Below are 27273 nucleotides of genomic sequence, written 5' to 3' on the forward strand. Positions count from 1 at the left end.
CAGGCTATGGGATTTTAAATGTTATCTTCTGCGTGTGCTCATTTAGTGGTACTAGTTAGTTTTTCAACATTTTTGATCATAGAGATTGACCGCTGCTTTGGAAATAGCACTGTTTCATCCTTAGTGCAGCTTGGATTCAAAAGTGGGAACACGAGACTATTCCTCAGACAACAAGAAAAAGATCATTTTTAGCACCACTCAATTCCCTGACCACAGAAGCATTGTATCATATACATTTTAAAAAGTATTATGTCTGAAAAGTTTAAATTTGAGAAGAAAAGCCTCAAGAAGGAAAGGGTGTTAGGCTCTTTCCCATGGTACAAACAAAACTGGGGGGGGGGGGGGGTGGGGGGGGTGGGGGTGGAGCCAGAGAAGGAAGAGGGAAAATGGGGGGTCAGTATAAGCAATCACTGCAATCTTGTGCTAAGGATCAGAGAAACAAAAGGCAAAAGAAAGAACAAGCACCTAGAAAACATTCAGTTGCTTCAGAAATAAGATTTTTCTCTTATAAACATTAACTAGTTGGTCCAGAGATTTCCATGAAGGATTTGGGGTCTGAGCAAATCAAATGCTTTAGCAAAACACTTGGCAATTTGTTTTACTGATCTACACCACACTGCTGTAGCAAATCTCTTCTACATTTAACATTCCTGCCCTACAAGGCCCACTTACTGGCGCTTCAGGGTGAAAGTGAGCACTTCCTAGATCTAAAGAATATAGGGAAAAAACAGAACAAAACAAAACAAAATAAAATCAAATCAGGTTGCCTACACAGGTTTCATTCTGTCAAACTCTTCACAAAAAACAAAGAGCAAACAAAAACTCTTGCTCTTGCCCACACAATGACCACCCCAGGTCGACATACCCAGTTTCTTTCAGGACTAGAAGCTTTTCTTTGCTTCAGCCAAACAAATCCATGACATCGTACTTCTGTGATGTGAGAAAAGGCTCCGAGAATAACAGCCCAAAGAGCTTATAATTTCCTGCATCCATGAACTCTACAGCATTCATTACTACAATAAGCACTGTAAATATTTCTCACAGCCTCCTAAATTGTCAGCTTTCAAAGATTTTTACTGTTTTATCTTCAACTTTCCACACTGTCTTCACTACATGATGGTACAAAACCCCAGACATGCTGCTACCGAGATTATTGCATTATTTAAATAACAACTGAGTTAAATTTTCATTGACGTTAATTATAAGTTGGTTCATTAGTATGTCAGTTACTGTGATAAAACTCAGATACTGAGAGGAAAAAATCTGCTGGCTGTTTCTGGCCCAAATTGGTTGCGTGCATCGTGGCTTTATGCTGGCTTAGGGCAACCCGTGAGGCTAGGGACATGCTCAGTGTGATACATGCTTTCAGCTCTCAAGCACCAGCACTCGAAAAGGATGGCTTCCAAAGAGGAGAAAAGGGGAAAAGAGCAGGAGAGGGAGTTTGCCTCTTAGAAATCAGCATGAGGGAGAAAACTGGAATAAATGTAAATTTTTCAGAGCTGTCCTCTTCCCCTCCTAAATTTTATTTCAGTCCAGCACTCGCTTTCAGATGAAGATGAAATGGAGAGTTTAGATTTTCAGTGTGTGAAGGGAAGTGAAAACACAGAGCTGTCTCACACTTCCGATTCAAACTACCCCAACATAAACAGGGAGATTCATGTAATTGCTTTGTTCACCTCCACACCTGGATTCAGTGAAGAAACAGTGGACATCATGCTGACCCTGGGTCTGCACCACAAAAAATCTTCCACCTGCACCATGCCTCCACAACAAGCGAGCAACAATGAAGACAGCAAAAATCAAAGTGCTAACAGTTAATGTCCAAATAAGTTCTTGCCTCAACATGTGCTATGAGAACCTTTGATGTTACAGAAAGAGGAGGAACCTAGAAGAAAAGGTCAGGCCTTCCTTGAGAATGACAGCTCCTCAGGGCTCAGCCTCAACATGGAACAAGGAAACATATTTCAAAAAGATGTTTGCTTCTAGACTCTACCCCTTACCTGGTTTTAAAAGACTCGTGAGTATTCTTTACAACTTGGCTATAGATCCACGCATAACTAAAATAAGGCTGCACTACTCCCAAAAAGGCAGCTCCACACCCACTCACTCATTCATCCTTCTCCCACACTAAACTTTCCACTGGAGCAAACTCACACAGCAAAACCAAACAGGAGACTGTGCCCTGGCTAAAACTCCCCCTCATAAGATTTATAACAAAAACTATCCCCTTCATCTTCCCAGTCAGATACAGCACTCAATTCTAACAGCAACGATGAATGAGATTTCATAACTTCAGTTATTTATAAACCTGTTAGTGTCACATCATCCTGGCTATCATACGATGTTCATTGATTCTGCGATCTGTTGGGGCAGTAACACCCATTTTGCATGGTACAGTATGATGGAGCAAAGGCTCCATTCTGATGGAGTCATAAGAAATATTTAAGCACAGACCAGAAACTACAGAGCTCAGAGTAACAAAATGTTTACTTTCTTCATTTACATGAACTCCCCAAACTTTTCAGGCAGGAATTTACTTGCAACACCAGCACCTGAAGGAGCATGGCACGTAGCTCAGTGACCAATTTTGCTGAGAAGGGATGTGCAGCAGAGGCTTAAACACGAGCTTGCGCTGCAGTCACTGAGCAGAGTTTCGGGTGGTTGCCACTGAGCATTACAGCAGACTGGCAGAGTGTTCTGTAGCACCCACATTTTGTAAATCTCTCCCTGCATCATGGCAAGAGAAGCCACGGGAAGACAGCACACAGTTTGTCAGACTATGACTTCGCCGATCAATGCAGTCTGACTTACAAGCTACACAGCTGCTTTTAATAAGTTTCGATGTGCAAAACAGTAGCTTGAATCATACTTTCGGGTTAACTGCACTTTCAGCAATAACCGATTTCTTTAAGCCCCAGTCCCAAATAATGTTCAGGAAGCCTTGAAACCTTTTTTTCCCCTTCTAGTTGTTTGCTCTCAGCAGCAATGCTTCCCACCCGCCAGAGTGTGCGCTGAGCAACTTCTCACTGCCACCTAGCAGCCGTCTTCCCCCCCTTCCTTTCCACCCACTAGTTCTATATATGCATATTATACGTTGTGGACTGAAGTGAACACCAGCACTGTTACAGATAGCTTTAGGACATTCACACACCACAGTCTTCGAAATAAAAAAAACAATTCACAACCAGCACAAGGGAAGTCAGTCTTGTTAAATACATTTAATATTGGTATTTGACAAGCTCTACATATTAAATCATTGTACAGGCACACACACAAAGTTGAGTTGTGTTAGTTAAATTATATTTTAGTTATTATAAGGATAAAATTCCACTGTGCACTTTTACTTTTTTAATCCAAGAACCTGTGGAACTGAGACACATCCATTTATGGAAGGAGTCTCGTTAAAGCTGGTTCTGATGAGAAAGCCATTATGCCCAGATTATGTGAAATAGGCACAGCCATGCAGGGGTTTGTATTTATCAGCTAAGTTCTGTCATTATGCTGTTTAACTCATGTATTAGTTAAGTTGTCCTTGATAAGCTAAAAAATAAAAATAAAGAAAACTTACATCAATTAGGAATAGATCCATGTGAAATAAAAGCGTTCATACAGCAACAACAAAAAAATAATTAGAAGTTCTATACAGATGATGGTTACCTCTGCTTCCCTGATGACAGCAGTTCTGACAAGCACTTGGAGGGGTTATGTCTTTCAGCATTCCCTAGTACTTGATTAATTGCTCCTGACCAGTTTCCCATTCAGTGTTGAACACAAGATGACCTCTTCTATGCTGGTATTTAAAGTACATGGAACTGTACCCAACATTCAGGCATATTATATAAACTACGTTAACCAGCATAAATAATGTGGCTTGCACATCATTACATGTACTCTTTCCATGTTACAATCTGAGGAAGGAACCCCTCTATTCATTCCTTTGGGTGACCAGAATATGTAGGTTTTCTCAATTAAGCTACAGCAGTACTCTCCATGTGCATCCTTTATCAATGAATGGAAGGCCAGGCATATGGTGTACTTCATCGTTTTAGTTTGCCAAGAAAGCCGACAGGCAGACTAACAGTTAATAAAATAAGCATCTATTATTACACTAACACTGAACTTGTATACTTTAGAGAAGACTGAAGCTATTTTACTCCATAGCAGCTGTGTTTACACTATAGCACAGTCTGGTACCTCCGAAACTCAAGTGAACTTGTATCTGACAGTAACTATGCTGGTTCCAAGGGTAAAAAAAAAACCCAAAACTGTTAAGAGGAGAAACACGCTTCAGCTTCTTGTGTTAAATGAAAATTTTTACTTCAGCTGCTTTTAAAGGTACTACATTTACCATGGACCAGGAAAACAAACTGAAAGTAAAATATATTGAGAATAATTGTTGCATTCATACAGTAGTATCATATGAAAATTCATCTGTGCTCACCACATCAAACTTTTCCCTTCTCCCCCAGCAAGGTACACAAATACATTTTAATCAGTATGACAGCCAGCTTACAGTTTAGACTCTGAGCCACATCCATCAGTCACTGTCAAGAACAGAGCACCTGTCCTCTAAAGTTTTCTTCAGATGAAAAGAAAATGTCCATTATCAAGATAATTCAGTGTTACTTTTTATTGATTTAGGCTCAGTGGATATTTTCCGTTCTCCTCTTAGCACTCACTGAACAGAATGGGAAATAACACTTTATCTAGAACTATCAAAAGCTTTAGACATCTATTCTGCATGATACAGTCAGCTGGACCAGATCTCTGGAGCTGATTACTCAGAAAAGGAAAGATCTACTTGCTTTCACCTGAAAAACCATGGTATACATTACGTTGAAGATGCCAGATCCATCACAACAGGACCACAACAGCAGTAAGCCCCCAGCTGGGGAATGCCATTAGCCTTTAAGCATCATTTGTGAGCCTTCTACTCTGGCTAAACAGAAAAAACATTTGGTAAACCACAGCACTGGCACGGACGCAGTGATCAGTGCTCTGAATTTGTGAAGCCACACAGCAGCCACAGCCAGCCCACCTCCCAGCTCCTGGCACAAATAGCACCAGTTGTTCAACCTGAGAAAGCCAACCCTTCTTCAGCCTGGCCATTTCACTCATTGCTCAGGATACAAGATAAAGTTGTTCTGTGGGTTTTACTTAATATTTCTTCTTGCACAACCGCTCTTCTATTTTAATTGAGGCCTACTCCATTTGCCTTTGGTTTATGGTGCTAGATCTGGTTTGGACTGGAGAACACAGACGGTTTCTCCTGAGCTTGGAGTAACACAGGTAGAACAAATCTAAAAAGCAGTAAATTATGAGTTCAAAGGTCTCCTATTGCCCAGCATATCCAGATAGACTGCTGCCTCTCAAGAGCAGCAAGACAACGGCTGCCTGCTAGTTGCAGCCAAGCTCTAAAGATGGGAGTGCGATAGTCCATTTTTCCTGCAGTGTGCTGCTTTCCTAGCACTATTCTACTCTAAGAGCAAGGAAATGAAACCACACAGTGTATCAGCCAGTTTGTCTGCTTTGTCTCGGCTTCCTTCTTGCCCAGGAGAAAAGACAAAAATAATACAAATTAGAAAGGTCTGAGGGAAAGTGCTGCATCTAAGTATAGAGATGGATGCACTCCTCCCTCCCAAGTGGGGGACAACACGGTGAGAAGAATGAGGAAATTTGGAATTTACCACTGGCTTTTTTCTCAGGCTGGCTGTTTCCAGGTGGTTCCACTGCCTGCAGATAGGTAGGTGAGGCTGATCAGAAAAGCCTTCCCAGAAGGCCACTGCCTTCCTAGTAGGCAGCTGGGGATTAAAGAAGTTAAAGTCCTGAGCAGCATTTGGCTCCAAGTTAAAATTCAGAGCCGCTCTTATATTGCCTGACCTCCCTGCTCCAGAGTCACGTTCATTATTGTTACTGCAAACACAAATAAAACCAAGCAAGTAGTGGCAATGACACACGTTTAACGCCATTGACGCCTGAGCAGCGTGTATATGATCGGCTTTCGTTTAACTGATCCACAAGCCAGAGTTTGGTGAAGAGCAGTCAGGTGGTTACACCCAGCACTGCCAGAGAACTGCTCAACAGACTTATCTTCCCATTCTTTTAATCCAAATTACTAAAAACGTAATTAGTTCTGGTTTTAGTTGTCACTGAACACAGACAACTTAGATTAGCTTAGCAATACTGCACAATATTGGGCATGCTCTCGATTTGAGTAAACCACACACTGGCTGACTGCCTCTGCTCTCAGTACATTTTCTTATAATGCAAAACCCCAAGTTAATTTTTTCATAGCTAGTGCATTTACAGTCAGTTAAGACAGAGAGATCACATCATAAACATCTCTTACCAAGAATTTGTAACTACCCAAAAGGCACATAAATGACAGTGTCTTTTAGAAATATCCTCTTGATCTTAAATAGATGCCTACAAAAAAAATAAAATATCCCAATCCTGTTATAGTGATTTTTAGTCATCACTATAAGCACAGCTTGTAGTACTGTGCTATCAAGAGATGGTGGGCAGAGGACACACAAAATTAGTTTCTACAATTTGTAGCAGCACTGATGTTAAAGACAATAAATGCAATTGGAATAAATAAAGTAGGAGTTAAGTTAAATGCCATGAGGGCTTATTAATTTATAATATAACTAAATTAATCCACTATCAGTATCTGAAGAAAAACTACTGAAATCAAATGCTCTTGGGGAGTTGTTAAGAGGAAATGAGAAATTAGGTTTACTCTTCACTGCCACCTCACTGGTTTAGCAATATGGGATTCCAGGCTCCCACTCCAGATCTTCTGTTTTAAACAGTAAAGCTGAAAATAACCTCCTACTTTAACAGCATGTACTTTTTCTTCTCTGATGCACTAAGCTAAAGACTTAATATGGGAGTGTTGTCTGCAGACAGCAAAACAACATCTGGCAGCTTTCCGAGCATCCCATCTGAAGTGGCTCTACACCATGTACTAGCAAACTGCAAAAGAAGTCAAATCATCTGGTGGCAGAGCTGGGTAATGCCCCAGGTACAACTGGAGTCCTCACATCAAATTTCTACTTACTAGAGACTCAGACTATTATTGTAAATTGCTGAACAACTGTATCAGATGTCCCGAGAGGGGACAGGTGCCTGCCGCTGGTTTGTATTGTACTTGTACTTCACAACAGCTTTCTCCTTCTAACACAAATAGGAAACAGAATTCAGCTCAGGCGTGCAAGGTCATGTGGGACTTCTGTGATAACACCTGAACTGATGCTGCCGTGTGACACTATTCTAATTTGCAGTACTGACCTTTTACTAAAAAAGGGTATTCTTGCAAAGAGACAATAGTAAGGGTCATTATTTAAAAGGGAAAGCTAAAAGAGATTACATTCATTTTAAACGCATCTCCATCTACAGTGCAGACTTCCATGACCAAAGCTAATCCATACAGGCCACTTCTGTCACAGAGTGAATGAGACCTTGCAAGAGAAGCCCAGCAGCATGACACCATGATGATGTAATGTCACACAGGAAATCAAAATTTAATCAAAAATTGGAGAAATTGCAGATCTCAGGTTGGTCAAAACAATCAGATTTCAACACAGCTTAAAGTATGTGGAACACGTCAGCACTTCTTAGAAATCCCACTATAGTAATTCATACCACAGCTTCCTTATTCAAAATTTCTACCCAATTTTTCTACATGACCTCCAGGGAGCACTTACTCCAACAGCAAGTTCTGACTGCCATCTCAGTTATTAAAATGTATTAAGTGATAAATGTTAAAATGTTTATTAAATTATTAAAACATATTTATCAACAGCATTGCCTTAGATATCAGATTAAACAAGGCCTAATATCTAGCTTTTCACCTGCTCAGTGAAATATCTTTCAGCTTTATATATATATTTCTATAATGACAACATCAGAGAAATAAATTACATAAATTTAGGAGGAGAACCAGACACCATCAGAAGAACAGGAAACCTCATGGTTAAGGAGAAACTGTAATCAAGTAAAGGGAAGATAGAAATTTTGCACATCATACAAGTTTCCACACGCTAATAATCAGTCACAGTCAAGTAGCTGAAAAGGCCACCTGACACGTTTATGTTGAGAAAGCTAGATGGCTCAAGGGATTTGCAAGACATTAAAGTTCACCTAGGAACTGGTCCACAGTCTGATCAGCGTATCTTGCATGTACACTTACTGCAGGTTAAGAATACCCCCTGCTGTTGCAGCTGAACTGCACTGTAAGCAAGGGTGAGCACAGATAAGGAGTAAGAGGAAACCTCTTACTAAACCAGTTTTGATAGAGAGAGAAATCATTGCATGTGAAGAAGCTCCAGGTTGCCAGTGTGACGGCAGCTCAAACTGGAAGGTCAAAAACCACTGATGTGATGTCTGTAAAACAGCCTAATATAAAGTAAGGCAGGTACCATGAGCCAGTAACAACAGCCTGCATGTGCTCCTTGCATTCTTCATATTGGCCAGAAACCAGGCTTAACTGGCATGAATAAAAATTAGATATGCTTCCTTTCTGCTTTAACTAGAAGAGACAAATATGTTTGCTGCAATTACATACACATAACAATGACTGAAAAGCTGCAACAGCCGAAAACAAGAATTTTTCTTAACGTTTTTCTTTTTTTTTGTCCTCACAAGGAAAAGATTCTTATGGAAGGTCTTCAAGCAACAAAGAGCTTGCAGATAATGAAAATGGATCATTACATTTTGTGCATTATGTGCACATTAAACCACAGCCGCTCTATTCCAGGTCTTTTTACTCTGGCATACTGTTATTTCTGGGACATAAGACTCACCAACATAACCCTGACAAGCAGAGATACAGCCGGGGGTCCTTCCACGCACTAGTACCTCCCCTTCCTCCGATCAAGATTCAAAATCTTTCTTCCAGCCACTGTATTCACTGTAACACTCTTCATCTTTTGTCCAAAAGCATCCTGATAGCATGAACAAGCAAACATGGACCCTCTAATTTTCCTCATGTCACTCCGTATAATTTTTAAGGGGTTTTTCTATTCGGATAGATACGATCTTGTTTCTATTCTAACACAATATTCCATTTCGGTTTTTAAAACCTGATAGGCAACCCGCAAAAACCCAGAAGGCACATTACACCTCTTATCTGCTGCAACTCTGAACTAATGTTACTGCAAACTTTGTGTTATTTTCATGACAGGACAAATGGTTTCAGCCTTTTTTTATTTATATAAAGTCTGCAAAGGCTTTGTCATTTTGCAGGGGAGACGGTGGTAAGAGGATGAAGAGGTAAACCAGCAAAGGGGTGGTTTTCCAGTGTTAAATTTTATCTATCTAGCAAGATTATCATGTCTACATCAATGGGAAGACTTTTAGCCTAAACTCATTCTGCTTTTTAAATAAAAGTTAACAAATACGTAATAAAAAATTACCAGATAATGTTAGTTGTCACTGCAGCTTCCTATAGAGGACTATCAAAACTATCTTTTTAGGTTTAAAACAATTTATAAAACTGGATTATTTTGATAAAATCAGGTTAAGGAACAGCCACACGTGAAGCCTTACTGACTGATATAAGGGAATAACAATACAGAGAAGTTTAAATAAAGTTCAAAGTTAAAATAATCTTGCTAAAAGTTATTGGTTTACAGTTGATTGGTTATTGAAGGGAACAGGATAACAAGTCATAGGGATCAACACCGTATTTGCGTATTTGCAGCAGAGTTAAGGCAATGCCTTTGCAGTTTATAATTTTTTAAAAAAAATTTCCAAATCACAGGCCACCCTTCCTTAAGTTTTTCAGGTGGATGAACTAAAACTAGGCTCACTTTCCGTTAAATAACTTCCACTTGCTTCTCTGAAGCAAACTTCAGACAACAGATAAAGAGAATTATCATGCACATCTAGGCACCCTGTGTAACTTCATAGTAGTAGTGTATGAAATAATTCAGCCTGTTGGCAGAGAAGATATTTTATGACCAAGTCAATTAAGGGAGTCATCTCAAATGTACATCTACAGCCTGCAAGCACATACATGCATGTCTCATTACAGAACAACCCTAATGATTAAGAAAACAAAACAAAACAAAAGCTGAAAGCAAGTGTTGACAGAAGTATATCCCCAGAATTGCAGTGGCAATAATAATTAGGCTTCAGAGTTAACAACCCACTGACAAAAGTAGGAAGATACAAACACGCATGAAAGGCAAGACAGAGTGTTGGTGCCTTAGGTTTTTTTAATAAAAATACCTAACTCTTATAAAAGTGACAATAGTAAAAATGGCAAATTTCTGTTGTGGGGGAACTGAGAGTCACCTGTGAGTATGTATGACTGCCTTGTACTTCATCTGTTCTGTAGGTCATTCTTACACTTCTTCGGCACCTACAGCACGTGAAAACTGTTGAGCCCTGTAACTTTTTGTATGAGGAAGCAACAGAAACATCTAGAATACATTTTTACAATACAATAGTACACTATAGCAACGTCCCAAGCTATTAGGATGATTCACAAAGATTTTCAACATTCAGCATTACACAAGACTTGCTAAAAACTCAGGGAAAGTTTGTTCTGTATTTTATTTTTAGAAGTCTTTACCCTCCCCTTGCTGCAGTTCTCTGCCAATACTCAAACTTCTCCCTAAGATATTTAATGAAATACCTGAAAGTCACTCTTACAGTCTTCAAGACCCAAGTATTTGCACTGCAGTTCCACCCTTAATTCAGTCCATCCCAGAAGTAGGTTTAGCCCCCAATCCTAGCTCCATTCCCCAGCAACACCACCACACTGCCAACAGGTAATTATCAAACCCATCATTGATTAAGTTCCTCAAAGGACTACATTCACTTAAAGTCATTTAAAAGCTACTGTGAAACTTCCAGTGCAAGACATATGTTTGGGAAATGCCAGTTTCAAACTGAAGCCTGGGACTTCTCTGTCCAACGCGAGCCACCAGGATACATGTCCCCAGGGAAGGATCTGAGTTACACACAAGTATTTCAATTAATGAAAAATACTATTAACAAGTTAACATTAACTTGTATTTCCTACCAGATCAGGAGAAAACAAGCATGCTCATCTCTTACAGAAACAGGTTTTTATAGATTCAAAATGCAAATGCACTGATTGCAACCTGACTCCAGGAACATGTTCATCTGAGCAGTGTGATTACGCACTTGCTTTCTCCAGCTGAAAAGCATAGCTGCTTTTAGTTTCTAATTGCGTATTTTTTTAATTATTAGTTTTGTCAAAGGAACTAAACTGACTTCACAAGCTCTTTTTACAAAAGCAGACAAATGGACATCAGGTATACCAGGTAAAAGATTAAATGAGGGAAGATGTTTTTTGACTAATAAAACCAGCTACAAAACTTGCATTGCCTTTTTTTTTTTTTAGACTAAGTTCCTCAATATAAGCAGCAATTTTTCTATAAACTTACACACAATATTTGAGCAGAGAACAAGATATGCACACCAACTACTACAAGAAATTGGCACTCTTTCTTTACAATAATTCAAAATATTTCCTTCACAGAGAATTTTTTTGCACAAAATAATTCATGAAATAATGGTACTAATATTTTATCAAGCTATCAGTCTAAAGTATTAAGTAACCCAAGCAAATTGTAATACTTAACTCCAGAGTACTGGGAAAGAGATGGGGTTTTGGATGGTATTAAGAGCATAAGAGAAGAGGATTCAAAAGACATTTTGAAACCTCTTGACTGTGAAGTTCATGTTCAGTCCTGATCTCTATACTCATCTTTGTATTTCTTTCACCAGCTCCCTCCCACCTTTCCTTCCCCACAGCTTCTTCTTCAATCAGACATTGTCCATGTTTGTGATATCAAAACAGCTGCAGTTCCTGAAGGAATGAGGTCCAAAAGAGGTACAGCCCGTCAACTTCAATTACTCGTGCATGCCTACAGGTACTCATTTCCAACAGAGCTGCGGTGAGCAGGTCAGCGTGTGTACGTACAACTTCACCCCGCTAGATGGAATCAGAATACTTGTATCATAAAAGCCAGTTCTGATAATGAAATGCCTCTAGCTCCAGCCAGGGAATACTTCACTACCAAGAAGATAGGTGCTCTAACCCAACTCCTGCCATTAGCATAAGACTAAGCAGCTAATTAGCAGTGAGAAGAGCAGATGTGTATTTACTACAAGACACCATTAACATTTATCACAAAACTCTAAAGAGATTTTTCAAGTTCCCAGATTAACATGGACCTCAGGCCATATATCCTATCAAAGGCTTTAGGCACCAATGTTAATTGCTTCAATGGGAGTTGGACTCCAAAGGCTTTGAGAATCAGGGTCCAAACTACTAAACTTTGGGAAGCCACCACTGGCGTAGACGTAACAGGAGAGAACAAGCTGTCCCCGTGCTGCCTTTGGTTTCTCCTGCTGTCTGAAGCACTCATCATCCTCTGTCTGATAGGACAACTGCCATTAGCATGAGAAAAAAGCAGCAGCAGCACTTCATTTTCTGCCCCCCTCGCCTGTTTTTTTTTAAAAAGATTAGCAAGCTGTAAAGGAAAACCCTCCACTGAGCTCCCCATAAGTACAATGCTTGGGTGAAATCACACTGCCAGTTACACTGACCAACGTCATCCTATTCGCATCCTCTGAAAAAGTGTTTCCCCTAGGAAACTAAATCAATAATCTTAAGCAATAGCAACAGCACACAGAAAGCAGACTGCTTTAAGTGTAACATGAAAAAGCACTGTTCATGTTGTTTTTAGGATTATATGTTTTAATTACACCCCTCCACCCTCCTTCTTGCTTTGTAATTGAATTTTCTTTTATCTTTAGAAGGCTAACTTTATTCATAAGAGGCTGTGGATGGCAGAGTTCAATCCTTTCACTGCAGAGTCCTGAGGTCTCCCACTGCTTTCCAAGATTTCATTCACATTTTGTTTTAAAAGCATTCCAGCTCAGATTAGCAAATACGTTTTTAATGGAAATAAATGCATATCTAAAGGAGGGATGTTATAATGATAACCAAAAAAATTTTCCTTTTGTATCTGAAGGGATCCCAGAAATACCAATGTCCCAAGCTCCATCACAAGGGCTTAGAAAAATTCTATTCAACCAGTAGATATTTACAGGTCACACTTATTTACAGTCTATTTGAAATTACAGATTTGGGTACCACAACAGGTTTTTCATTTTACCTGTAAGATCCAACAAATCTCACAAAGACAAGCTGACTTCAGTACACTGCCACTGTGTCACTAATACACTCTCCCTGACTGTCTGATGCCCTGACACTTAAGTTTTCATGTGCGAAAACAAAATCCCTTTCCTGTTATCATTACTTACTGTGCAGAACTTGGCCACTATTTCAGTTCCACTGCCAGCACATCTCTTAACATTACGTCCAAGCAGCAATAATAACAGGCTAAAAGCACAGAAATATGGTTACTTCTCACCTTACAGACAGGATTACTTAATATACTTCAGGTGCTAAAGCAGCACCTGAGCCTTTCCTGTGAAGTGCGTAAGTTAAGTTTCATAACAGCTGAGAAAACATTTCAGAGCAACAAGGCTTTAAATGTGTCATTTTAAGTCTAGAAAACAGAAAAACATACACACATTGGGCTGGCTATAAAGCCAGTATAGGTCTTAGTGGATTGATTAATTCTGAGAGACTTTAGGCATCAACATAAATAATCTTCAAAACTCCCTGCATTTAATCTTGGAACATTTTCAACCAACTATGATCTTCAAACCTTCTGACAAGGAGCCAAACGGCCACCTATTTTCACTGTAGCTCGTGAACTGTTTCTGCATTATCCGGTGAAATGCTGTTCTAACTTGCTAAAGCTCCATTTGAGCCACTACTAAGACTCTACCACTCTTTGCACATACAAACTGTGATGGCAAAACACAGCTTTCCCCCATATCTTTTCCTCCTAAATGGAATTACAGTATTACGAGCTGTGCTAAATCACAGAATTCTCTTTCTCCAGGCAATGCCACAAAACTATGGCCTTGCCTTTTGTTAGTGCTCATTAACTGATGAGCTTCTTTTCCATTCCCCCCTTTAAAAAGTACTGAAAGCTAAAAAAAAAAAAAAAAATTAAAAAAAATTAAAAAAAAGGCAACAGCTTTCAATGATACAAATTTCAAATCACAAAAACATTAACAGGTCTAAAGGCCTAAGAATAGTGACAGCACAGGGTTTTAGTGAAGAGCTCACAGTAAGTGATGATGTTCTTATTACCCCAGCATCAGGAGTGGTAAAATTACATGAAAATCTGTTCTCATTTTAAGATTTTTTTTTGCACTTCTGTTCATACAGAGAGAAAAACAAGCCTTGAGCCTAAGGGCTCAAAAGACAGAGTGCAACTGAAAAAGATTCCTCTATTTTTAGGAGTATGATTTCAAAGCTTGATCCTGACAACACTGGAACATTTACACTGTCATAAAAAGTGTTTTCAAATTCATACTTTTTTTTCATTGAATTATTATTGCAGCCCCGTCCCTGCAAAGTTCAGTGTGTATCTTTTCAGGCATCGCTCTGTTGGCACATGCAACCTTATCTCTGTTGTTAAGATGTAAACACAAAAGAGAGAGAATACTCTTCAAGTTCCACTTCAACATTTGAATCAATAGTTATGATTATTAAATCAGAACTTTATTTTTACAGCAGGCCGTAATAAAAGTGCCTGCGAAAAAACAAAGGATACCCTCGTCCTGAACACGCTACCTTAAAGAGTTCGTCTATGAAGTCTCGTAGATTTTCTTCCCGTGTCAATATTCTGCATCTAACTGTAGGCCCATGGAAGTTCTTAAGAGCCAAAACCACTAGAAATACCTGTATGTATTATAATCATGTGCTTCTGCTGTGAATTCCAATTTTAAATACACTCTTGATTAAATGGAAAAGAAAACTGTTTGCCTGGTTGTGTTTAAGAAACATCTCTGCTGACAGCCCAAGTCTGTTTTGATTTGCTCTGTATAGATACAGAGTTGCTAGCAAAACATTAAGCGGAAAGTGCAGTGTTGGATGTAAATTATACCATCTCACACTTAAGTGCTGCCCTTAGCTGCAACCAGAAATTGCACAGAGAAACACTGCCATGATCGCTTCTAGGAGTAACAAGAATGTGAAAAAATGAATTATCAGATCTCTATGCAAAGCAATAACATAAATTGAGTGAAGAACTAGCCTAGACAAAAATACCCCCTAAAAGCTTTCCAAAGCTGAGGTCAACACCTCTGCAGTATCTTAACTTGAATTCTTGTGAAGTACTTTGTTAGCCCTTACGGTTACAAAAATAGCCCTCTAAACACACAAGATTAAAAGCTTGTTCTTCTATACCAAGGCTGGGCACACCCAGAAGTGGTGAATGGCCACAAAATGAACAGAAAACTGCTGAGGTACAGAGAAATAATGAATGGATTTTTCAAAAGGGCTGACAGAAAAAACACTCATTAACAGCAAAATGAAATCACTTTTCTGGCTTCTCAATTCAACAATCTCCAATGTACTTACTAACTTGTACAGAAGTAATTCATGTGGAATATAAAACCTTTGGATTGTGGTATATTCCCATATAATATGCATTAAATGCAAAATCCATGTTCTCCTGTGCACATCACACAGGTGTCAGACACAGGGAACTCCCCAAGGCACCGTGCAAGGAGACTGATCTGATCTCTTTTGGCTAGACTAGGGATGTTTGTTTTGCCATTTTCCAGACTGAAGTAACTGGTGATCTATTTGCACCACAGCATGTAGGCTTGGCAGCTGTGTGGAAGCCTGGAATACCTATCTGAATTAATGGCATTTTTAAAACTTCAGAATAAGATTTTTTTAAATGTTGAAAATACCAGTGAAAATTCCATACCACATGCTGCACAGCAGATCCAGTCAAAGATAACTTCATTTAATGAAGTTTCATCATTTAATGAAGTTAATTCATCAAACAACTTATCAAGAGGTAAGACTTTTACTGAGGATATGACACAACCTGGGCATTATGGTCAAAAATGACTTTAATGGTCACTTCAGGTGAGAGGGTGGTCAAAAACTAACAGGAACACATAAGAAGTGGTATCAACACTTCTGGTTTATATATCCTCCACCCTCAGAATGAAAACTTCCTTAAATTAAAAGAGAATTGTGCATTGTAAGTGCTAAGCAGTGCCAGTTTAAGAGTCTTTTGCATGTAGAAATATTTTTTCAGTATTAATGTTGCTATAAGGATGCAATTTAGTTTTATCCAATTTAGCTCCTTTTCCCCCTCCCCTGCAAAATACCTGCATGAATCTCCAAAGGCCAACAATGACATAAGCTGTGGCCACATAAACCTAAAGGCACCTCATGCACATCTCCCCTGAGCTCCTGGCATACTGCTTCCCATCCCCTCTCTGTCTGTGAGCTGAGTACAGAAATACCTACTTGAAACAGAAAAAAGAAAATTCATCAGACCGGTGCACACTGTTCAGGCTTCAACTGTAGGAAGCTCTGAGGACCATTAATTCCCATTCAGTGTCTTCAACACAAGTTAAGGAAAGCAAACATCTTGCAAGCTTGGTGTCCACAGACACAGTACCATCTTGCCAGGACCTACTCGTGTCCACTTGGACTTGAATCATTTTGGAGCATTTTCTGGAAGATCATCTCATACTTCAAAGGCTGATTATAAAGACAGGAAGTAGTGATAGAAATAAAAAGTAATTTTTCACAATACAAGGAGGACTAGTGAGTTGGTACCAAGTCCTGCTTTTCAAGAGAAGCACACAAACATGAAGTAAGTGCAAAGTTTCAGGACAACACAAAACTATTTGAGAGAGACAAAAAAAAAATGTTGTTTGCTAAGAACTGCAGAAGGATAATGGAAGATGAAATTAAAGGCAGGATAATAAGACATAAAGAAATAACCTCACCTATACAATGAGATCTAAATTAGCTACTGCAACTCAGGATTTTGAAATTGCTATGACTAATTCTCTTGGAGCATCAATTCCATACTCATTAAGAGCCCCAAGGAATGGAGAAGAAAACAGAAAACTGTGCTACTATTCTAGAAATCCAGAGCACCTTGAGACAGTATGTAGTGCTGGTGTCAAACAGCCATGGCGAGACTAGAAGGTGCACAAAAAAAAGGTATCAAAGAAGATCAGAGGCTTGAAACATTTCTATACCCACTGAGATGGACATATAATTCAGTTTTACAGGAAAGTTAAGAAATACCCACAGCCAGAAAGAGCAGTCCTGCCCAGCCCAGCAATGCACCCACGCACACACACAAGCCGTGGATAGGCTTCAGCATCTTTTATACAATAAAACTGGTTCCTTCTTCGAGCTGAACAGTGCAAGGATGGGAAGAGTACAATGGAGATGTGTAAAATGAAAACTACCATGCAAAAGAAGAATAAGGAAAGGTTATTCATTATTTCTCCTACCACAAGAACCAGAAAACACAAACTGAAGCACTTTTTCATGTTGCACGCAACTAAACTACAGACTCATAACCACAGGAAGTGGTGGATCCAGAAAGGATTAGACAAACTGACAGAGAACAGGTCAAATCACTGGTTCCTACGCAGCCTACACAGCCGCGTCGCCAACTGTGAGAAGGATCGTGCTCTACTTCACTGTTTCTTACCCTCATTTCAAAAGGTTTTTGAGGTGAGATACCTCAAGGGACTAGGTGTCCTACCGATCTGACACATTACAGCAATTTTTATGCTCGTCACAACTTAAGCTAGACTTGAAGCCTCTCTTCTTCCAGCAATGCAGAGAAACTTCTCAGCCACCTGCAACAGCTATCGCGCTGGTATTTTTCTTTCAAATCCCACTGCTAAGGTAGAATCTCAGAAGGGTTAATTTTATACATTGAAGTATATTTTGCCATGCTGTTTGTCAGAAATCAAGTTTTTGCATTGCAGTAAGACAGATTTCTCCCTTTTGGGCAGACAATAAAGAAATCATACACTATTAGTCTTTGAAATCCAAAATACAGTGCTTGTTTCAGAGACTCTTCCAGCCTGACTGTTGTAACCACCATAACCCAGCTTTCCGAAAAGATACCTCTTTAGAAACATCAATGCTGCTATTTTTCTATAAAGGTGCCTCCGCTAGTTGATAGGCAGAAAACAGATTACTGTTTTGTAATATTAATCTATCACTCACATTTGTATGCAAGAACGATCAAGACTGACAAAGCACATTCTGATGTCATTATCTACGTAACAGGACAAAAGGAAAGCATTTATATAAATTGCTTTAAACAAAAGCATATTAAACTACGTAATACTGCAATTTCTCAACAACCTAAAAATAGTTCCCAGTAAGATTCAACCATTGTTTGGAAACAAAGTATAAATGCAAAAGATTAAACGTGAATAATTAAATGAAAAACTTAGCCTTACTATAAAAAGATAATTTCTGTATTTCTTACTGGATAATCATAAAAATTACAATTTATGTCAAGTTGCTTTTAGATGGAAATTGGACTCCAATTAGAAATAAAACCTGCACTTTCATTTTACTTAGCTAAGTAATATTCTTACCTTAAAAGCATATACAAAGAAAGCAGATATAAAGAAAACAATATTTGGGTTTTCAATTTAGTAAGTACATAGAGTGAAACCAAGAAACATTAACTGCAATTAAGAAATACTTTTTTTTTCTTGTCACCTTGTCCTTCCAGCTGTTATGCTCCTGTCTTATTTTTGTACAAAGACTGGAAGAAGAAGAGGCAATCTTTCCTGATTTTTCAGTTTCCAGTCATTACCTCTTACCTACATAAGCTGAACTGGCTGAAAAATCAAAACCAAATGAACCAACTGTTGGACAACACACTCCCTCTACACTTGCAGCAAGGCTAGAATTATCTAGAACTGGCTTATTATCACAATAAACTCTGGATTCACGTACTTAGCCAAGTCACTTCCCTGAACACACTGGTTTTTGTTAAGTGACAAAATACATGCTTAAATTTGCTAGACAGTAAGTCCAAAAAGCAAGCTTCAGCCACGACAGCAATGGGAATTCAAAATTCAGTTCCTCCCCCCTCTCCCAAATCTATTTAAAAAGTTAAACAAGTAACTTAAGACATAAAATAATCACCTTAAAAAGCAGACTTTTGCTCTTGGCCACTGGACTAAAAAGCCTCACTGCTAACTTGATTAAGTCGTGTTTTGCAAATAAAGGAGAAAAAACTTCCCTGAAAGAGGGGAAGATTTTCATATGCCTGTGCCCATTGTCACATTTGTTTAAAAGGAGTTGATTTGTTCAGTTCAATTGGCCAATTAGTGTTATATATGTAACACTTCTGACTGATCCTGCACTTTCGTTATTTCTTAGGGCCATTAGTTAAACCCTCATGGTAACACTTTAAAGAGCAATGAGCAGAGTTAATCCTGGAAGGAACCACTGCCTTCTTCAGTAATTTCTCTTTTAGGATGCACATTATCTGAGTTCTGCTGGCCCAACTGCAAGAAAGCATCCTGTGTTTTCACCCTGCCTGTCTGCTAAGCATTTCCTAACTGGACATTTCATTAAGAGTTTTGTTGTACAGATCTTGTCATTTATATTAAAACACCACTCAAAGTTTAGTACTTAACACATGAATGGGGGCATATTTGGAACTCGACATTAGGAAAAAACAAATACTAACATATATATGAGAGAGAAAGTCTGTGTATACAATACATACACCTGTCAGGCTTCAAAAGCATTTTCTCAGCACTGCTCAGAAACACCACAGCTTTTTCAGCACCACGTCCTCATTCTCGGAGCAAAGTTGATGAGCACTGAGGCCAATGGCGGCCTCCTTTCCAGAGAAAGTGCTTTGACAAGAGAGAAAGATACTTATAAAAAAACCCACCTTAGTTTCAGACAAGGCTTTACAGTATAATGGAGTTTCACAGTCCTTAGATTTAAAATACTTCTTATGTTTGATGATTTCAAGACAAATAACTTTCTTTTTTTAAAACCAGAGGCCATGGCTCCCCATGGACAGAGCAAAGAGCATGCTCGAGCTGCAAATGTGCAAATTACTACAATTCCTGAGGAGCTAGGTATTCCTAAATGTATTTACTTCAGTCAAGCTGCAAAAAGAAAAAAAAATATATCCCAAATAAAAGATAAAATCTTACATTTATATATATTTTCACGGGTCAAGAGACCAAGAAAGAGATAAGAAATGCCAAGGCATCACTCCAGTATGGAGAGGCAAGACACCTACAGAAATTAGAGAGCCATTTGTAATAAATGTGCACCCACCATCAGAGGGCTAGTGCCTTCACTTCCTGACTTGATCGGTTTCTTCTGGAAACAATGACAAATCTGAAGATGCTGTTTATGGCTTTCTCTCACCAATCCCCAGAAGAAATAGAGACTACAGCCTCTAAATATGTCAAAACAGGGTTCATCTTCTCCAATCCACTTGATATCTACCTCAATATCACTGCTCCAGTCCCTTACATCCTTGAAAAAGATTAAGTGACAAACAGCAAAACCTTGCAGGGCTCCCCACCACCACGATTACTTTCAACCAATGACCCAATTCTGCAAGATAGAGCACCTCTTGAGATATGTTGAGAGCCCTCGAGTCCAATCAGCCAAAATGGGAGAGGAGGTCACTCATCCCTGCATAGTTTACTCTTAGAGAAAAAAAAATACTCCAAGATGCATCTCTTCTCTCTCTCATCAGTACTCTCAGAGAATCTCAAAGCTGGTTTAATAGCTGCATCATTTTTAGATAACATCAAATTCCACTAGTCTCCTTCCCAACTCATCTGTTTGAAGAAAGAAATCATTTCTGTAGTGAACAAGAGTGTCCTCAAGTGTAACAGCAAATAAACCGGTGTAAATGAAGTGCCACAGCAATATAAACAACAACCTTGAAAACCAGCAAGCTGCTGCTCAGGGTGACTCTAGGGACAACAATCACATTTTAAATGTCCATATAATCTGAACAAATTGTTAAGATTACTTCTGTAACTAGCAACTCACCTGAACTGCACGCAAGCATCTGCACTCAGTCCACCTGCCAAAACCCAATGCGTGAAAAAAAGCCAAAACAAAACACGCATGGCTCCCACCTACTTTAAGTGAAGGAAAACCTCCTATTTAAGCATTGTTTACAAGAAGTCATCTGTGCAGCAAAAAGTTAGAGTCATTTAAGGCTATTAAAAAAAAGACAGCTTGAAAGAGGAGAAATCCTAGTATTAGAATCAGGCATCTACAGAAGAGATGGCTATTCTACTACAAATCTTGATGAAGTCCTCTTACTTCTGGTTTTAACATTATTGCTTACCTGGTTTTCTTAGAAAACAAGGCTCATTTGATTAATTTGAAATGTCTGCACATACACAGTTTTCTGCCTATCCTCTAACGACTCTTCATCAAACCCAGTCAACAAAATGTAACAGAGGAAGAGGGGTCTCAGTGATACTAAGAACCTACAAGTGTTGTACTACGATGCTTACTTTCACAAGGAAAAGAAATCTAAACATCACTATCTCCATTGAAAGAAAGACTAATGCAGATATTGCAGAGAGTCCAGAAGAGGTAAGAAAGGAAAAAGAGGAGGGGGAGAGAGAGGAAGAAAAAGACCTTGGCACCAGGGCTTCCTTAGTCCTGTGGCTCCCAGGCCTTGTTTATTTGTACAGTTCCTAGCAAAACACTCCTCAGTGGTGTCTGTGGGTGATAATCCAATACTACTAAAACAAACAAAGCACAAAGCTACCCCTAAGACTTACCACTTCCTGTCTTCAAAGTGTTTTTAAAGCATTCATCTAGGACTCTGCCTATGCAGCTCTGCATTAGTTAAAATACACTAATTTCCCAGAGATGTGGAGAGTTACCTGGAGAGTCCCAACTAATATGCAGAATATCTTGTTCCAGCCTAAGCACACACCCTCCTTTCTCATAGGGGAACATTTAAAACAGTCGAACAAGTGATTCCCCTAAGAGACACCCTATTAAGAACAGAGAGTAGAATTTATGTTGTAAAAATTCAATTCTAGACTAGCCTTTGCTAAGAACACTTAAAAAATACAGTCTCACCCATAAGACAGGAGGATGATAATGATAATAATAATAATACTAATAATAATAATTCTCCCATGATCACCACCACCAATCCACAAAGGTTGTCAGCAAAGTCCAGGAAAAGGGAAGAAAAATCAACATGGATACAGAGTGAACACAAAGCGTGTATGTATCTTTACATGCACCAAGCCCTACTTTTTCTTAAAAAATGTATTCTGTACCTTTAGAGCCAAAACCATTTTAAAATCAAATGAGCACTAAGTAACATCTCGATGCTTCTTTCATAGGCTTTATCAATATAAAGAAAACTGAGCAGTGGAAAGAATTATGGATTAAAGTTGGGAAAAAATATATAATTACATTAAAAATACCATTATACTGATGACATGGCTTTTAAAATAGTAAGATATTAATATATAATTAACATTAAAATTTACTCTCATTTTCAACTTTTGCTAAACTTGGAGAATGGAGCTGCTAAATCTGCCTTTCAGGATCTTGCATGGTAACAAAACATTTGCCTTTAGGACAATTTCAGCAAGCATTTGAATCAAAACAAAACAAACAAAAAAATCAACTCCCGCCCCCTTACTTTATCCCCTGACTTTTCAAGTAAGAAAGTAATCTTGAGAAGGGGGTGTGTGTGTGTGTCACACGGACCAACTTAAAAGCCTTAAACAGCACTCACCTCAAGTTTAAACCTATGACCTAAAAACTGACAGCCATTTCCCAAAAGCAGAAGGAAATGGGCACAAAGTCAAGTCCACGACCAGCAGCAACACTGATGCTCAAAGCTACCAAAACAAAAGACAACACATAAAATCTGCGGATCATCAAGCAACATGAGTCAGAGACACAGCACAAAAGAAAGACGCTATAGTTCCAGAAAACATTTGTAACTTACACAGGCTACACGGTTTTAAGTCAATGATCAATCTGCAAGATATAGAAATGCACACTTAAAAGGTCAAGAAACCAAATCCAAAGACTATTCTGTAACACTAAGACTGCCATGTTAATATAGGAACCATGGATGTAACACAAGCCCTGTGTTCTTAGGTATCGAAAGCTCCCTCCCCAAAAATGCCCCTTACTAAACACCTCCCAGGTTTCAATTTCTCCTGCACTTAAAGGACACTTTAGTAAATTCAACATGAGTCATTTCACTGTCAACATGTTCACGTAATTAAGTTGCCATGTGTCTAAAGTGCACCACTTGCAGGACAATTACTCAAGTCAAGCCAGCGCAAAGTGACTGTATTGATGTCTGCATCACCGCATGATGATCATGCCATGGCCAAACTTCACAAGTGGAAGCACAGTAATGATGTTAAAAGTGATCTCCAACAACAGATAGAGTGGATTCAAAAAGTAAGCATGACAGAAAGGCTAAGGTCTAGAGCTCTCGCTGGTCTGCCACGAAACGACAACAAAAAAACCCTGTAACGTTACCAAAACATACTATGGGAAACGTATTTTTGCAATATTCTTTCACATCTTGCCCACGAGACAGTGAAAGTGTTCCCAGAATATAAAGATTACACCATGCAAACTACATCAGTCATTACCATGTCACCTTACACTTAACCCACCTTTCTCTTCCACACAGCGATTGCTTAGGAGATTTGTCGGGTTTAAAAATCAGATAAGATAATTCAATGCCAGCAAATTAATAGTAGAGGGGGGAAAAAACTGGCAAAGGCAAAACCATAGAGATCAATAATTGCTAAGATCTGCCCCTGTTTCTCAGCTATCTTGCACTGCTGTCTCCTGTGGCGAACGCGCATGCCAGCTTTAACATAACAGGATACTGAAGTCTCCTAACGTAACTGCCCAGCAGAGACATACACCAAACATGAGCAAAGCCTTCTCCCAACACTTCCACGCTAAGTCTTAGGGATGAGGCATAAAAAAGGTAGAATGAGATCTATTAGATTTATTTTGTTCTCTGTCTTGTCCAGAAGTACCTTCCCATTTTTCCACTAACATAGGTTCTGGGAAGAACTAGATTTCTTTCTCATCTTTCAATCACAGCAACAATCCACAAACCAAAAGTAAAAGAGGAAATGGCTGAATTGAAGGCAGGAAGCCCACTAAGTCTTCTTCCTAGAGATGATATTTTAGATAGATGGATGCTTTTTTACTCTCTTTTATTTGTAAAATCCACATCAGTAGTACCTACCACGCAAGAAACCTATGTTTTCAGCTAGTTGATATATTTGCATCTTGACATTGATTTACTTTGCCCAAAAAGCTGGCTGTTTTGGAACAGCAATCACAGGCCTTAGCCAGATCAGGAATCCATCCCGCCAGGTGCTGTAGACGGTCCAAGTTACAGCCCCCTGCTCCAGTAAGAACAAGACTATCTCCCATTAGTCACTTTTCCTCTTACAAATCAGATGTTTCTGACCAGTTTGCATACATCATAAACCTGAAGTAAGTTGCAAAACCATGGTATCTCTGAAGTTACAAGATGGGTTATCATTTTCTCCACCATGACTTTCGCACTGTGCACCTTATATTCTGCCTCACGGAAATGTTCGCTATGGTAACCTTCTGGGCTCCTAGCAGCAGCCAGCTCCCACGAAGGAAGGGACAGCAAAGAAAGAGCAAGGTAGGCCTTTTCTTTTGACGTAAAACCTCTCCCACCAGAACGCTGCTGTCAGAGCTGGCGAAACCCTCAGACACAGAGGTTACCATGTTAAAACCTTTTTATAGTGGCAACAAGTTTCTCCAAAGTAGATATAATTGTTCCGCTAAAGCACACATGTGACTGTGAAACGGGCATCGCTGGCCTATTTCTGAATAAATAAGGGCCTTGTGGAGCTGCAATAGCGAACGTAGTTAAAAATTCACGATTAACTGCCCGCGCTGTTTTTCTTCTCCTTTCATTATTTCCACCGTGGAGGGGGGGGCGGGAGGGAGCCCTGGTAACAAGTTTGCAAAAGCCACGGACGGAAAACTTGCACGGTCCTTCTTCCCATGCGGGCATTCCGCCCTCCCGTTTCCAGCCGGCGCTGCCCGGGCGGGAGCCCTCCCGCCGCCGCTGCCCCAGCGCCGATTCCTCCCCGGCCCGAAGTTGGCGTCCCGGGGCATCCCCGGCACCTCGGCGGCCGCCCCGGCAGTGTCACCGGCGGCGGATTTACGACTTCAGGTGCAGAAGCGGCGGGCAGCGCAGACCGACTCCCCGAGAGACAAAGGCTCTCGCTCGCCGGAGCGCCGCCGGGCGCGGAGACGCCGGAGGTGCGGAGCGGCGGCGGCGGGCGCGGCGCGCACACAATGCCCGGCCCCGCGGCAGCGCAGGCCCCGCAGCGCGGGCGGCGGCGCTGCGGGAGAGCCGGCGGCGCGGCCGCGGAGGCGGCGCCCGCCCCTCGCCCCTCTCTCTCTCTCTCTTCTCTCTCCCCCCACCCACCCCGAGCGGGAGGCGAAGAGCCGCCCGCTGACGGGCCACTTGACGGGGAGCGACGCCAGCCGCCTGCCCCGGGCGGGACGCGCGCCGCGCCGAGCGGAGCCCGGCCGCGCCCGGCGGGGGGTGCGGAGCGGAGCGGAGCGGGGTTTAAAGGTCCCCTTCCACCGCCATTTTGAGGGGGAGGGGGGCGAGCGAGAGGCGCTCGGTGGGCTCGGCCCCCCGCGGGCGTGGGCAAGGACCGGCGGCGCCGGGGCCGAGGCGCGGCGCGCACAAAGTTCCCGCGGGGGCCGGGCGGGCGGCGCGGGCCGGGCGCGTCCCCCGGCGGGCGCCCCCCCCCGGCGGGCGCGGGGCCGGCCAGGAGGGCAACTTCGGCCCGAGCGCGCCGCGGGACGCCGCGGGCCAGGGCGCCGCGGGCCCCTAGCGGGGGCGCGCAGAGTTGCGCGCCGGCAGTTGCGCGGCGGCGGCCGGCCAGCCCCGCGCATCGCTCCTCGGCGCGGGCGAAGGCGCGCTCCCCCCCGCGCTGCCGCCGCCGCCGCCTCCCCGCCGCGCTCCGCCTGCCTCTTCCCTCCTCCTCCTCCTCCTCCCTCGCCGCCTTTTTCCCGCATCCAAACTTCGGGAGCCCGGAAAAACCCTCCGGGCTCCGCGCCCCGCCGGCAAAACGCCCCCAACAGCTGCGCCCGAGGCCGCTCCGCCCGCGCGCGCGCGCCGCCGCCGCCCGCCTCACCTGCGGGGAGTTTTTCCAGCCCTGCGCCGCTGCCGGGGCTCGGGCTCTCCCCGGCGCTCCGCTCACTGCCTCATTCCAATATGGCACGGCCCGCCAGAGCGCATGCGCCCGCCGCCCGCCTGCCTCCCCCCCCTCCCGCCCCTCCGCCCTCCCCTCCCCTCACGGCTTTTCGGGCGCTCCGGCTCCCTCCTGGCGCGGGCGCGCCGAGTCCGCCGCCGCGCCGCCGGCCGCCCCGGCCGCGCCCCCGGGCCGCCCGCCCGCCCGGCCCCCGCGGGGCCCCGCCGCCGGCCCCGCCCCCCCCCCTCTCGCCGCGCTGCCCGGGGCTCCTGCCCCCGGACACCTGCTCCCGCCGCGCCGGGGGCGGCGCGGGCTCGGCCGCCGGTAACGGGACGCGCCGCCGCCGCCACTCCGCCGGGCCGAGACGGAGCGGGGCGGGGCGGCCGTCCCCGCCCTGCCCGGCCGCCTTCGCTCCGCCGCCGCGGGCAGGGGCACAGCCCGGCAGGCGGCCGGTGCCTCCCGCGGGATGCACGGTCCCGCCCGCGTACACCCCCCCCCCCGTGCCCCGGCGAGGATTCCGCCCCCTTCCCCTTCGGAGATAAGCCGGCCGGGGCGCGGGGCCCGGCGGGGCCCCCCGCGAGCGGCGGCGACGACCCTCCCGGCGGGGCCGCGCGGCCAGGGGGCCGCGCCGGCGCCGCAGTTTGAGGGGAGCGGGCGGCACCGGGGTCTGTCCTCCCGCCGCCCCCCAGGGCGGAGGCCGGCGCCCCGCGCTCTCGCCCCCGCTCCCCGCGGCGCAGCGAAGCGAAAGAAAAAGGAAGCGGATTGTGCAACACCGCGCTCCTCCTGCCCGTGCGACGGAGACGGAGGGGTGGAAAGGGAGCGTCCCCCCGCCCCGATCCGCGCAGGCGGTCCAGACCGAGGCGGTGGCCGGCAAGGAGCCCGCCGCTCGGCCGTGGCGAACGCCGGCGGGGGCCGGCGGGAGCTGAGCGCGGAAAGCCCTTGCGCTCCCCGCGAGCGCATCCGCCCGCTGCGGCGGCGGCGGGCCGAGACGGCGGCGGGAGCGCTGCGGACGCGCTCCGCTCCGGTCCGGTCCGCTCGCCGCCGGGAAGGGACGCGCTCCCGGGCCGCGGGGTGCTC

At 42.7% G+C, this 27273-nt stretch overlaps 1 protein-coding gene across 1 annotated transcript in view; it reads right to left on the minus strand.

Moving 5' to 3' along the window:
- The window catches only part of SFMBT1 (Scm like with four mbt domains 1), an 85179-nt gene extending 58976 nt beyond the window's left edge, over positions 1 to 26203 (minus strand). The window contains exon 1 of the mRNA XM_075053271.1: positions 26140 to 26203. The gene's annotated coding sequence lies outside the window, so the exon portion shown is untranslated. The remainder of the gene's footprint in view (positions 1 to 26139) is intronic.
- Positions 26204 to 27273: the final 1070 nt, after the last annotated feature.

This window comes from Buteo buteo, chromosome 21 (genome assembly GCF_964188355.1).
Source record: "Buteo buteo chromosome 21, bButBut1.hap1.1, whole genome shotgun sequence".
NCBI classification, from domain to species: Eukaryota; Metazoa; Chordata; class Aves; order Accipitriformes; family Accipitridae; genus Buteo; species Buteo buteo.